Source organism: Thamnophis elegans, chromosome 2 (assembly GCF_009769535.1).
Source record: "Thamnophis elegans isolate rThaEle1 chromosome 2, rThaEle1.pri, whole genome shotgun sequence".
In the NCBI taxonomy this organism is placed as follows: domain Eukaryota; kingdom Metazoa; phylum Chordata; class Lepidosauria; order Squamata; family Colubridae; genus Thamnophis; species Thamnophis elegans.
Window position 1 is genome coordinate 103,369,274 of NC_045542.1, and position 10,646 is coordinate 103,379,919.

General features: G+C 40.4%; 1 long non-coding RNA gene across 1 annotated transcript; it reads left to right on the forward strand.

Annotated features, from left to right (window-relative positions):
* Nucleotides 1–774: 774 nt before the first annotated feature.
* Nucleotides 775–6,667, forward strand: LOC116504425. Its single transcript, XR_004254808.1, has 3 exons — nt 775–917; nt 3,078–3,269; nt 6,249–6,667. It is a non-coding gene; the product is annotated as an uncharacterized LOC116504425 (long non-coding RNA).
* The last annotated feature ends 3,979 nt before the right edge of the window (nt 6,668–10,646 follow it).

Below are 10,646 nucleotides of genomic sequence, written 5' to 3' on the forward strand. Positions count from 1 at the left end.
ACAAACCATTCAGGATTTCAAAACAAAGTGTCACCACCTACTGGTCAAAGCATAAAAGAAAGAGGTTTGCAATCTGCGATACTGTTAAGTGGAGTCTTTTATTGTAGGATATTCTGATCATTTGTTCCTTATCAATTTCGGCAATTATCTTTTGTTGCTAATTTACAAGTAGAAGACTTGATGGCCTTGCTTGTCTCTGGCTTATTAAAATGTTGTACCAATTGTTATCCATTCTTCAATGCTTTCAATCTGTAATATTTCATTAAACCAAGTAGCCAATCTTTCATGGAAAGTCATCAGATGTTTAAGCCAAAATCCACGTAGTTCATCATTTCCTGATGCACTCTACTTAATATCTTTTGTTTGCTTTTTAATCATTTTTGATGTATGACCTCATTATCTATTTTTACTGATCTAATGCATTTCTCAATCTCCATTATCCATGTTGATCTTTATTATTGGTTATCCTAGATAACATTCCGAAATTTTAATATTTTATCTTTATCAGGGTTAACTTTATGTTTGTAGTATGTTCTGGCAATGTTTTATAAAACAAATGCTTTTTAAAAAAAAAACTGCTGATTTTGTCAAATTGTTTTTTTCCCCCTACCTTCATATCCTTCAATTTTTTTAAAAAACAGCCAGGACTCAAACATTTAAAAAAATTATTCTTTTTAAAAATTCTCTTAGGTTATATCATTTTGGTAAAAATTTTCATATTCTTGCCTGCAAATTATTCAAATTGCTAACATCCATTTGTAAATTATTAATCTTCCTTTCCAATTCAATTTTCTATTTTGAACCTTCATTTTGTTGCTTTTGTTTTACAGCCCTGTGTCCCAACCCTGACATTATCTCTGCTGTTGCGTTATAAATTGATCCCTCCATGTGTTACCTGAGCCACTAACTCATCCTAGGTATATGCTGAATTCTGACCTCTTTCCTTGCACCTCCCTTTCCCTACTCCTCTTCTCTCCTCTCTGAAGAAGGTTCCCTCTCCCTCAATGAACTGATTTGGATGGGGCAGAACTAAAGCGTGGCACGACTAAACCGCGCTCGACTAAGCCGCGCCTGATTAAACCGTGTCGCTGATGTCATCAACAGGGCGACAACAGCGAGCACGAAGAAAGAAGGGCGCTTTAAATAGCGCTTTGAAAGCAAGCCGATTCAACTTAAGGTAAGGGTTAGGTTTAGGGTTAGCTTTAGGGTTAGTTTTAGGGTTAGGTTAAGGGTTAGGGTTAGGTTTAGGATTAGGTTTAGGGGGGGTTAGGTTTAGGTTTAGGGGTTAATTTTAGGTTTAGCGTTTACAGCGTGCTTCTGTCTCCGCGCTGTTGTCGCCCTGTTGATGACGTCAGCTACGCGGTTTAGTTGAGCGCGCTTTAGTCGAACGCGGTTTTGTGGTGGAACCGAACTAAAGGTCTTCCAAGTTACTGCTTTGGACTCTTATGTCTGAGTGGTACAGGTAATACACCTTACAACAGTTCATTCAGTGACCATTCAAAGCAGAAGTGGGTTGCTCCCGGTTCAGCCTGGATTGGCCGAACCGGTAGTGGTGACGGCGGGAAGCTCTGCCCATCTGCCTGGATGCTTCTGCGCATGCGTAGAAGCGTTGTGCGCAAGCACGAGGAAACCGGTAGTAAACTGGCTAGCAACCCTCCACTGATTCAAAGTTACAACGGCACTGAAAAAGTGATTTATGATCATTGTTCAAACTTACAACTATTGCAACATCCCCGAGGTCAAAATGCGGGTGCTTGGCAACTGACATGTATTTATGATGGTTGCAGTGTCCTGGGGGTCATACGACCACCTTCTTTCAAGCAAAGTCAATGGGGAAGCCAGACTCACTTAACAGTCATGTTATTAACTTAACAACTGCAGTGATTCACCTGGCAAGAAAGGTCATAATATGAGATAAAACTCTTTTTTAATATTTCACTTAGCAATAGAAATTTTGAGCTCAATTGTGGTCATAAGCCGGAGATTACCTGTACCTTTTAACAGCGCAACGTTATCAATTTTTTTCCCAACTCAATCTTGTCATTAACAAATTAAATTTGCTTAAATCTGTGTTGGATTAGTTTCCCATAACATTTCTATATACCTCCCAAAGGAGGAATAGAAATGCAGACATGAATTCCTTTCAAGCCTCTATACCAGGCGTGTCAAACTCAAGGTCCGCATGGTGCTTTGATCTGGCCCATGGGGCCATCCTGGAAACAGTGAAAGAACGGCCCATACTGCATCTGCCAGTGAAAATTAGTTCAATTTTCGCTTGCAGAGGGTTGCAGGAGGCTGTTGCTGCCAAATATGGAGCTTGGGAGCCTGTTTTCACTGGCAGAGTCTTTGTGCCACCACCGGCATCCCCAACACAAATGATGTTAAGCTGGACACACCTACCTTGGCCACACACACCCTGCCCCCTCCCCCCAAGGTGAAACACAACCCTGATGCGGCTGTCAATGAAATTGAGTTTGTCACCCCTGGTCTATACAGAGTGAAGGATTTTGGTATGGTGAAAATAATATCTAATTGCAGGCAGCTATCTGTAGAGGTACACATACATATCAATCATAGACCCTTACTCAGGCAGCTTCAGTGATGGGGAAGAATGTCTATGAAGTAGGCAAGATGCAGCTTGTGGAGATGATGGGAGCCAGGCACCCATCAGGAGAGAAGCAATGGCAGAGCGGTGAAGAAGAGTCTGGCTGGAGACAGGTTGAATGGTGCCAAAACAGCACAGACCAAGAGAGTACTTGATTGAAGAAGCAGCAGCAGGAAGGCAAGGAAGCAGTACAAGGAAAAACCAGGCTTGTGCAGTGTGAAGCAGGTTGGGTATACTATCAGGTTTTGTCAACCTCTACGAGTCCTTCCCTATTTTGTCTTACAATAAACCAAATACAATTCTAATATGATTGGATATTTTCATGCAGGAACATCTCAATAATGGAAAGACATTATTGCAATTGAGATTGTCATAGCGTGACTAATGGTTCTTTTATAACTGATGTGTAGGTGTCTTTGAGGAGGACAATTGCTAAGCAGTGATGGAATCTTTTTTCTTTTATAATATACAGTAGTGGTGCAATTCAACCAGTTCTATCTGGCTTGGGCAAACTGGTAGGCTTCGCCCACCCACGCGGACGTCATCATGTCCCATTTTTTATGCTCTGCGTATGCGCGGAAGGTCCTATGCATGCACGGAGATGTCACATGCGACCGAAACGAGAACGTGTGCATGCGCTCACATTTGTGAACTGGTAATGAAGGTAAGTTGATTTCACCCCTGATATACAGATATATTTACAGGAATTATTGAAAAAAAATCCAAATGTCCAAACTTTAGAGGTTGTAATTTTTTCTACTCTCTCCAGAACTATTTGCTGACAACCACCTGTAACAAAGCATAACTACCAAGTTCCCCCTCTTTCCTCCTCCTCCAGCATCCATCTGCAGGGAATCATGCTCCTTAGGTCTTTTCTGCCTTGGATTTGGGGTGGAACATATTCTTCTGCCTGCGTCTTTTATTCTCTTTCCCCTGGGAAGAGCCCACCAGTGTCTTCTGCTTCCTCCTGGACCAGGAATGGGCATTTGTTCATTTCAATAGCCCAGCAGACACCCAGAATGAAGTCTCTTTTTAGCTACCACTACCAAGATGTCTCTCTCTCCCCCTCCCTCCTCCCCTCTCTTGTCCTCCTTTGGGTATTTAGACTTCAATACACCTATATTCTAGGTTTGGCCAATGAAAATGCTGCCTCCATCTGCCCCAAAACAGCACTGGTTAGCAATAGCAGTAGACTTATATACCGCTTCATAGGGCTTTCAGCCCTCTCTAAGCGGTTTACAGAGAGTCAGCATATTGCCCCCAACAATCTGGGTCCTCATTTTACCCACCTCGGAAGGATGGAAGGCTGAGTCAACCCTGAGCCGGTGAGATTTGAACCGCTGAACTGCTGATCTAGCAGTAGCCTGCAGTGCTGCATTTAACCACTGCGCCACCTCGGCTTAGTCGCCTGGACAGCTTATTTGCCCTTGGGAACAGCACAGCTGCATTTCAAAGCCACACCTCAGCCTGTTCTCCATCCTCTACCCCTTTTTGGGGGGATGGAAGTATATTTTTTCTCTGCTGATTCACACCTGTGTCCAGCTCAGTAGCAACCTGGACACAAAACCTTTTAGCCACACAGATATAAGTTTGATAAATAATAAAAAGCCCCTTCAGGCTACCAGTATGAGAAAAAATAAATTGGGTTCTGTGCTAAATACCATAATTAGGCAGTCCTGTTATTTCATTAATATCAGCTCACCCTTGAACTCTGTCCTTTAGATGAGATGGTTCTGCTTCTTTATAGCAGCAACATCACTTGCCAGGAAGATATCAAAGTTAAATTTGGTCAAGCCTTGTCTAGAAAGTAAATGCTAGAACTCTTCAAAAAACAACAACTAGTTTTTCACATGCCCGCATTAACAAATAATAAAATTGTTTTATTCCATGTGTGACCTTCCGGTTTATAGACTAGAAAAGATCTGCATATTTTACAATAATTCATCTACCTAGAAATTATTTCTCCCTGTGCAATTTACAAAAGAAGTCATTTTCTCAATAATAGTAGTTTGGTATGGCACTAAACTAGAGCATTTCAGTACGCTATACAAACATGGAAGATTGGTGTAGATTTGCATAACTGGAGATGTTTTGAATTCACTATTACATTCAAAATTAGCAATTCTCTTGCAGCTATCTATAGGTAGATAATTTTTTTAGATAAAATTAAACAGCTCAGAAAATCAGAGACTATAAATTTTCATTTGCAGTACTGTATCATTGTCAGGAGTAGAAACATTATATTTTGGATATAAATAATCAGAATTGCCTCCATGGATACTTCATGCAGTGTTTATTTTTTAAAAAACATACTGATGGCTGAGGTTAATTTGATTACTTTCAATGTGCTGTTCCAACATTACTTCAATGTTTTTTACAAGCTTGAAGAACATCCTTGTTTCCTTTATTAGAGAATTAGATGTTTTATTTAACAGACTATTAGTATTTATTAACCAAAGGTTAATGAAAGTGTTCATGAAACGTGCTGCAATCTGAAAAGATTAAAAGAGGTACTGAAGTATAGGAATGTTATTACCTACCAGTAGCTTAAGACTAAAAATAGATTGTGAATTTAAAAACCAGAGCTTGATGAAATTGTTTGTCCAGGAGGACTTGGATCAGCTTTTAATCTTAAAAAGAGTTTTGCATGTATGTAGTGAATGATGCATTAGTAGAATAGATTCAGTAGAGATTCTTGGGAAACCTTACCAAGAGGACAGTGGTTGTCCAGATGTTAAAGAGATTTATTTATTCAGCTCAAAGAAATTTAAATTAAATAAATTTATCTGTTCCTCTCAAACAAATGACTCTGGGTAGCCAACAACAATTTAAAAAAATAGCACAAAACAACAAAAACAGAAACAATATACAATCTGCAGCTGAGATCTTTCTAAACATCCCATAAAAATCCCAATACAAATGTTGCAATAACAATAATTCACAGGCTCCAATAGACATTCTGACTCCAAAGAGCAGGAATATGTCCACATTTTCAGGGCCTAGAAAAGGTTAATCTGGCTAAGGCTAATCTCATTTTAGGGAAGGATATTCTATAGGGCAGGTAAAAGGACACACATTGCTCGTGCATGCAATTGACTATAATTTGTTCTGCGCATGCGCAGAAACAATGCGACAGTGGCAGAAGAGACCGGGAAACCAATTTGAGGGCATGGCCTGCCTGGGCGTGGCCAGCCTGGTTCTGTGACTCAGGCTGAATCACCACTACCGGTTTGGCCGAACCAGGAGCAACCCACCTCTGGTTCATCGTAGGAAAAGCAGATGCTCAACTAGGCTCTCAGGTAATTCATTGGAGGCTTTAACTGGAGCACCAGCAAGGCCACTGTAGCCTTCACTGTTCCTCAGTGTGAGCAAAAGTTTTATTCCTCTACTTTGTGCCAACCATCAGGCGAACTGCCAGATTTTGCATTTAAGGATTACTCAGCTTTGTATATAATAAGCTTTTTACAGCAGTACATAATATTCACATTTTTAATTTTGTTTTCCAATTTTTAGTTCTCTTAAGAGTAGGAAAAGGGAATCAGACAATGAAGCAATTTTGCCTCCCACAATCCTGTTCAGCCAGATTCTCTGGGTTACCTGCAATGGCATTATTTTACTAACACCACCCTTTTATCACTTACAGAATCAAGGACAAATTTAAAACGAATTCCATTTTATGCATTGCAAGTGACTGCCTAGTGCCTTTACAACGCCTTGTTCTAACTGATTTATTACTCTATATCAGGCCTTTTCGGGCAACAGAACCTATTAGTTAAATAATAATAATAATTCCCCATGAAGCACTACCTTGGTCTGGTTGAGGGACTTGCATGCTCTTAGGAGGGCGAGAGCTATTCCAGAATATTTAACCATACTGGGCAGATCTTATCAGAGGAGCCAGAGATAAAAGCCTCTTTCATAAACAAGGAAATTTCTCAAATAGCAGAACAAAAGATCAGCTCTTAATTAACAAGATGATTTTGGAAAACTGCAAGAAGAGGAAGACCAACTTGAATATAACTTGGATTCAACTCCCTACCATGTGATTGGATAATCAACCACCTAGAAATAACAGGAGTAAGTAGAAACGTCAAAAACTTTGTGCAAAGATCAACGGCACAATGGAAGACAAGAATGGAAGGCATTGGAAGAATATCTGAAAGATACTAAAGAAGATGCACTGAAGCTAGTATACTATGAAGGCTTATTGAGTACTGAGGAAACCAAACTGGCCTAACAAGAAAGACCAAATAAAGAATAGAAAAGAAACACTGCAAGGCAAAGTATTAAATGACCAGTACATTAGAAGCATAGCAGGCCAAGCATGTACAACAAAGACCTGGCAAGGACTAAGAGCAGCAAAGTTTTAATGACAAGCTATGAGCCAAAACTCTTTCCAAGAAGAAACATGAGATATAATATTCTCCACTTCTTCCACCGTTAGTGAAGGGCAGAAACTTATGGTGTTGCTATCTATTAATCTGCAATTTACTGTCAAAGTGACCTCATGCCTTGTTTTTCTGCTGCAGTTCTGAAGGACATTATGTTTATTTATTTAAACAATGCATTATTTATTAAAATAGCTTATCTGGATGCCATCTCACTGCCATAATTCTTACGTTGACTCAAGCAGTCTTGTTTCTGATAACATGCTTCAGTTTGTTGCAGATTAACCCTTGCAATTCATTATTTATAGAGGCTTGAATGTCCTTTCAAGTGAATCGATGTTTACCATAGTCTCTTAGAGCTTTAAAAAATAAAAAGGGAATACAGCATGTGCATCGTTTTACTGCAGTAGAACTTATTTGGGAACTGAGTGTGACTAGAAAAATGATGAAATGGTTTGTCACTGATTTTTTTTAAATACAAGGAAAAGTAGACAACAAATAGCAATTGTTGAAAAAGCAGCTTGTTGTCCTTACAAGTGAGTGCATTTTAAGACTTTATTGAGAGACCGCCTCCTGCCAATTACCTCCCTACGACCTATTAGATCACACAGATTAGGCCTCCTCCGAGTTCCATCCGCCAGTCAGTGTCGACTGGCAACTACGCGGAGGAGAGCCTTTTCAGTAGTAGCTCCGACCCTTTGGAACGATCTCCCCGTGGAGATTCGTACCCTCACCACCGTCCAGACCTTCCGCACAGCCCTTAAGACCTGGCTATCCCGTCAGGCCTGGGGATAAAGATTGTAATCTGTCCCCACCCGAATGATGAATGAATGTTGTGTTCTATTTTACTTATGTGTTGTTTTATGTCTTACTGTCTTGTATTCCCCTCCCCATAAATTGTAAGCTGCCCTGAGTCCCCTCAGGGAAAAGGGCGGCCTATAAATAATAAACCATAAACCATAAACCATATTGTAGAAAATTAAAGTCCTAAAATGTACTATACTTTGTATAGGAGGAAGAGCCACTATGATACCAATGCAAGAATAAGATAAAGGGGCTTGAGCCCATTCCAAGAAGCTAATTTGAGTAAATGTTTCAGAATTCCTATTTCATAAACAGATAAAATGAGCGGGAGGAGCACATTCAGACCAGAGGTGGGTTGCTCCCAGTTCGGCCAGGATCGGGCAAACCGGTAGTGGTGGCAGCAGGAGGCTCCACCCACCCATGCACGCATGAGCAAACTGGTAGTGAACAAATGGAAACCCACCACTGATTCAGCATCTGAGAGTCCGTTTCTATGGTTGCTACAATAACATTTTTATCCCTTTATTACTTTACAAGGAAGTCAAGGCAGCAAACATACCTAATAATCCCTCTTCCTAAGTGGCCCAAAGAAAGTCCCAGCAACCTTTCATACCTAAATTAGGACTAAAAGTCAAGTCTTCTGATTTCTAGTCCAGCACCTTCACCACTACATCAAACTGGTTCTGATCTCTATGGCACTATTTTTTTAGGCTAGACTGTTCATGGTGCCCCACAGGAAAGAAAGCAATTCCTTTCCAGGAATAAAATCTTTTCTGATGAGAGCAACTTTTGCCAAAAGCACCAAAACCTGGTCCAATGACAGTGGGATTACTGTGCTTGATTGGCGTCTTCATTCTTCCTCCATACTCTGGGTCCTTGGTTTCCAAATGAGGTGCAAAAGTTGCTCTCATCAGAAAAGAGGACTTTGGACCACTGAGCAACAGGACTTTGGACCACTGTGCTTCATTAAGACCAGGGCCAACGCAGCCGTCTACCAGGAGATTTTGGAGCACTTCATGCTTCATTCTGCAGATGAGATTTATGGGGATGCTGACTTCATTTTCCAGCTGCCCACACTGCAAAAGCACCAAAACCTGGTTCAGTGACCGTGAGATTACTGTGCTTGATTGGCCAGCAAACTCACCTGACCTGAATCTCATAGAGAATCTATGGGGCATTGCCAAGAGAAAGATGAGAAACATGAGACCAGACAATGCAGAAGAGCTGAAGGCCGCTATTGAAGCATCCTGGTCTTCCATAACACCTCAGCAGTGCCACAGGCTGATAGCTTCCATGCCACGCCGCATTGAGGCAGTAATTGCTGCAAAAGGGGCCCAAAGCAAGTACTGAGTACATATGCATGCTTATACTTTTCAGAGGTTCGATATTGTTCTATGTACAATCCTTGTTTTATTGAATGCATGTAATATTCTAATTTTTTGAGATGGTGGATTTGGGGTTTTCATGAGCTGTACGCCATAATCATCACAATTACGACAAATCACGGCTTGAACTATCTTGCTTTGCATATAATGAGTCTTATCTCATATATTAGTTTCACCTTTTAAGCTGCATTACTGAAATAAATGAACTTTTGCACAATATTCTAATTTTTCGAGTTTCACCTGTATGAGTGTGTGTTTATACATACACTTTTTTCTTTAGGTACATAGTATGTAACCAATTAACTTGGTATTCCTTTTCTTATAGTCAGAGCAATACTTCCTCTGCATGACTCATTTTAATGATTAATCTCACAGCAACTGTTTGCCTTGAATAAAAAGCTTGTTTTTATTTTGCATTAGAGATAATTTTGGAAATAATTCATCAGAATTATTGGTGTTTAAAAAAATAGGAACTTTCGTTTGCAGGGCACTATTTAGAAGAAAACAATGCAAAGATTTTACACAAAATATACTTTTATATTACAGAATTACATTACTGACTTACTGGTAATTATCTAACATCTCTTCTGTTTACAAATTGAGAAGCCTCCTTTACTACGGTATGTCTCAATCAGATAATTTCACTAGATAGTTCTTGCTTTACTGAACTGATAAGACAATGCAATCTTTCTTTTCACACAAAGCTTACTCATAACAGGAATGATGTCAGTATCAGGACTTGCCTCTTGGGGTAAATCATACAGGAATCGCAGCCAGATGAGCTAATTCTATTTTATTGCAAAGCTACATTGATAGAATGTTGAAAGACCAATCCCTCCCCCATCATCTCCTTTACAGCCTGAGAAACTAGGGAAGGTCTCTTCTGAGCCTCTTGCCCCCACCCACCATCCGGTTGCAGGCTTTGCTGCCCTTTCATTTGACTACTGGTAGTCCTTGCCTTACAACAGTTCATTTACTGACTGTTCAAAATTACAACAGCACTGGAAAAAGTGACTTATGACCGTTTTTCACACTTATGACTGTTGCAGCATCCCCATGGTCATGTGATCAAAATTCAGATGCTTGGCAACCGACTCATTTTTTATAACCGTTTTGCAGTGTCCCGGGATCATGTGATCCCACTTTGTGACCTTCTGATGAGCAAAGTCAATGTATTCCCTTGGCAGTGTCTCTGCCCTTTGTCTCTCTTTCAAGAACTTTCCCGGATTCAACCACAAGTTCCTCAGCAAGACAGACAGGGGAGGTGTGGGCTCTGAAGAGTCTGTCTGACAAACCAATGCTGAGATTCTTTTGGATTAGAACCTCACTGTGTGTGTGTGTGTGTGTGTGTGTGTGTGTGTGTGTAGAAGGGACAGTGTTTCATCAGACCCAGAGGAAATGCAACAGGTCCCTTGTAGGTCAGAGATTTGCCTTCTGAATCGGCGTTGGAGAAGGCAGCATGGC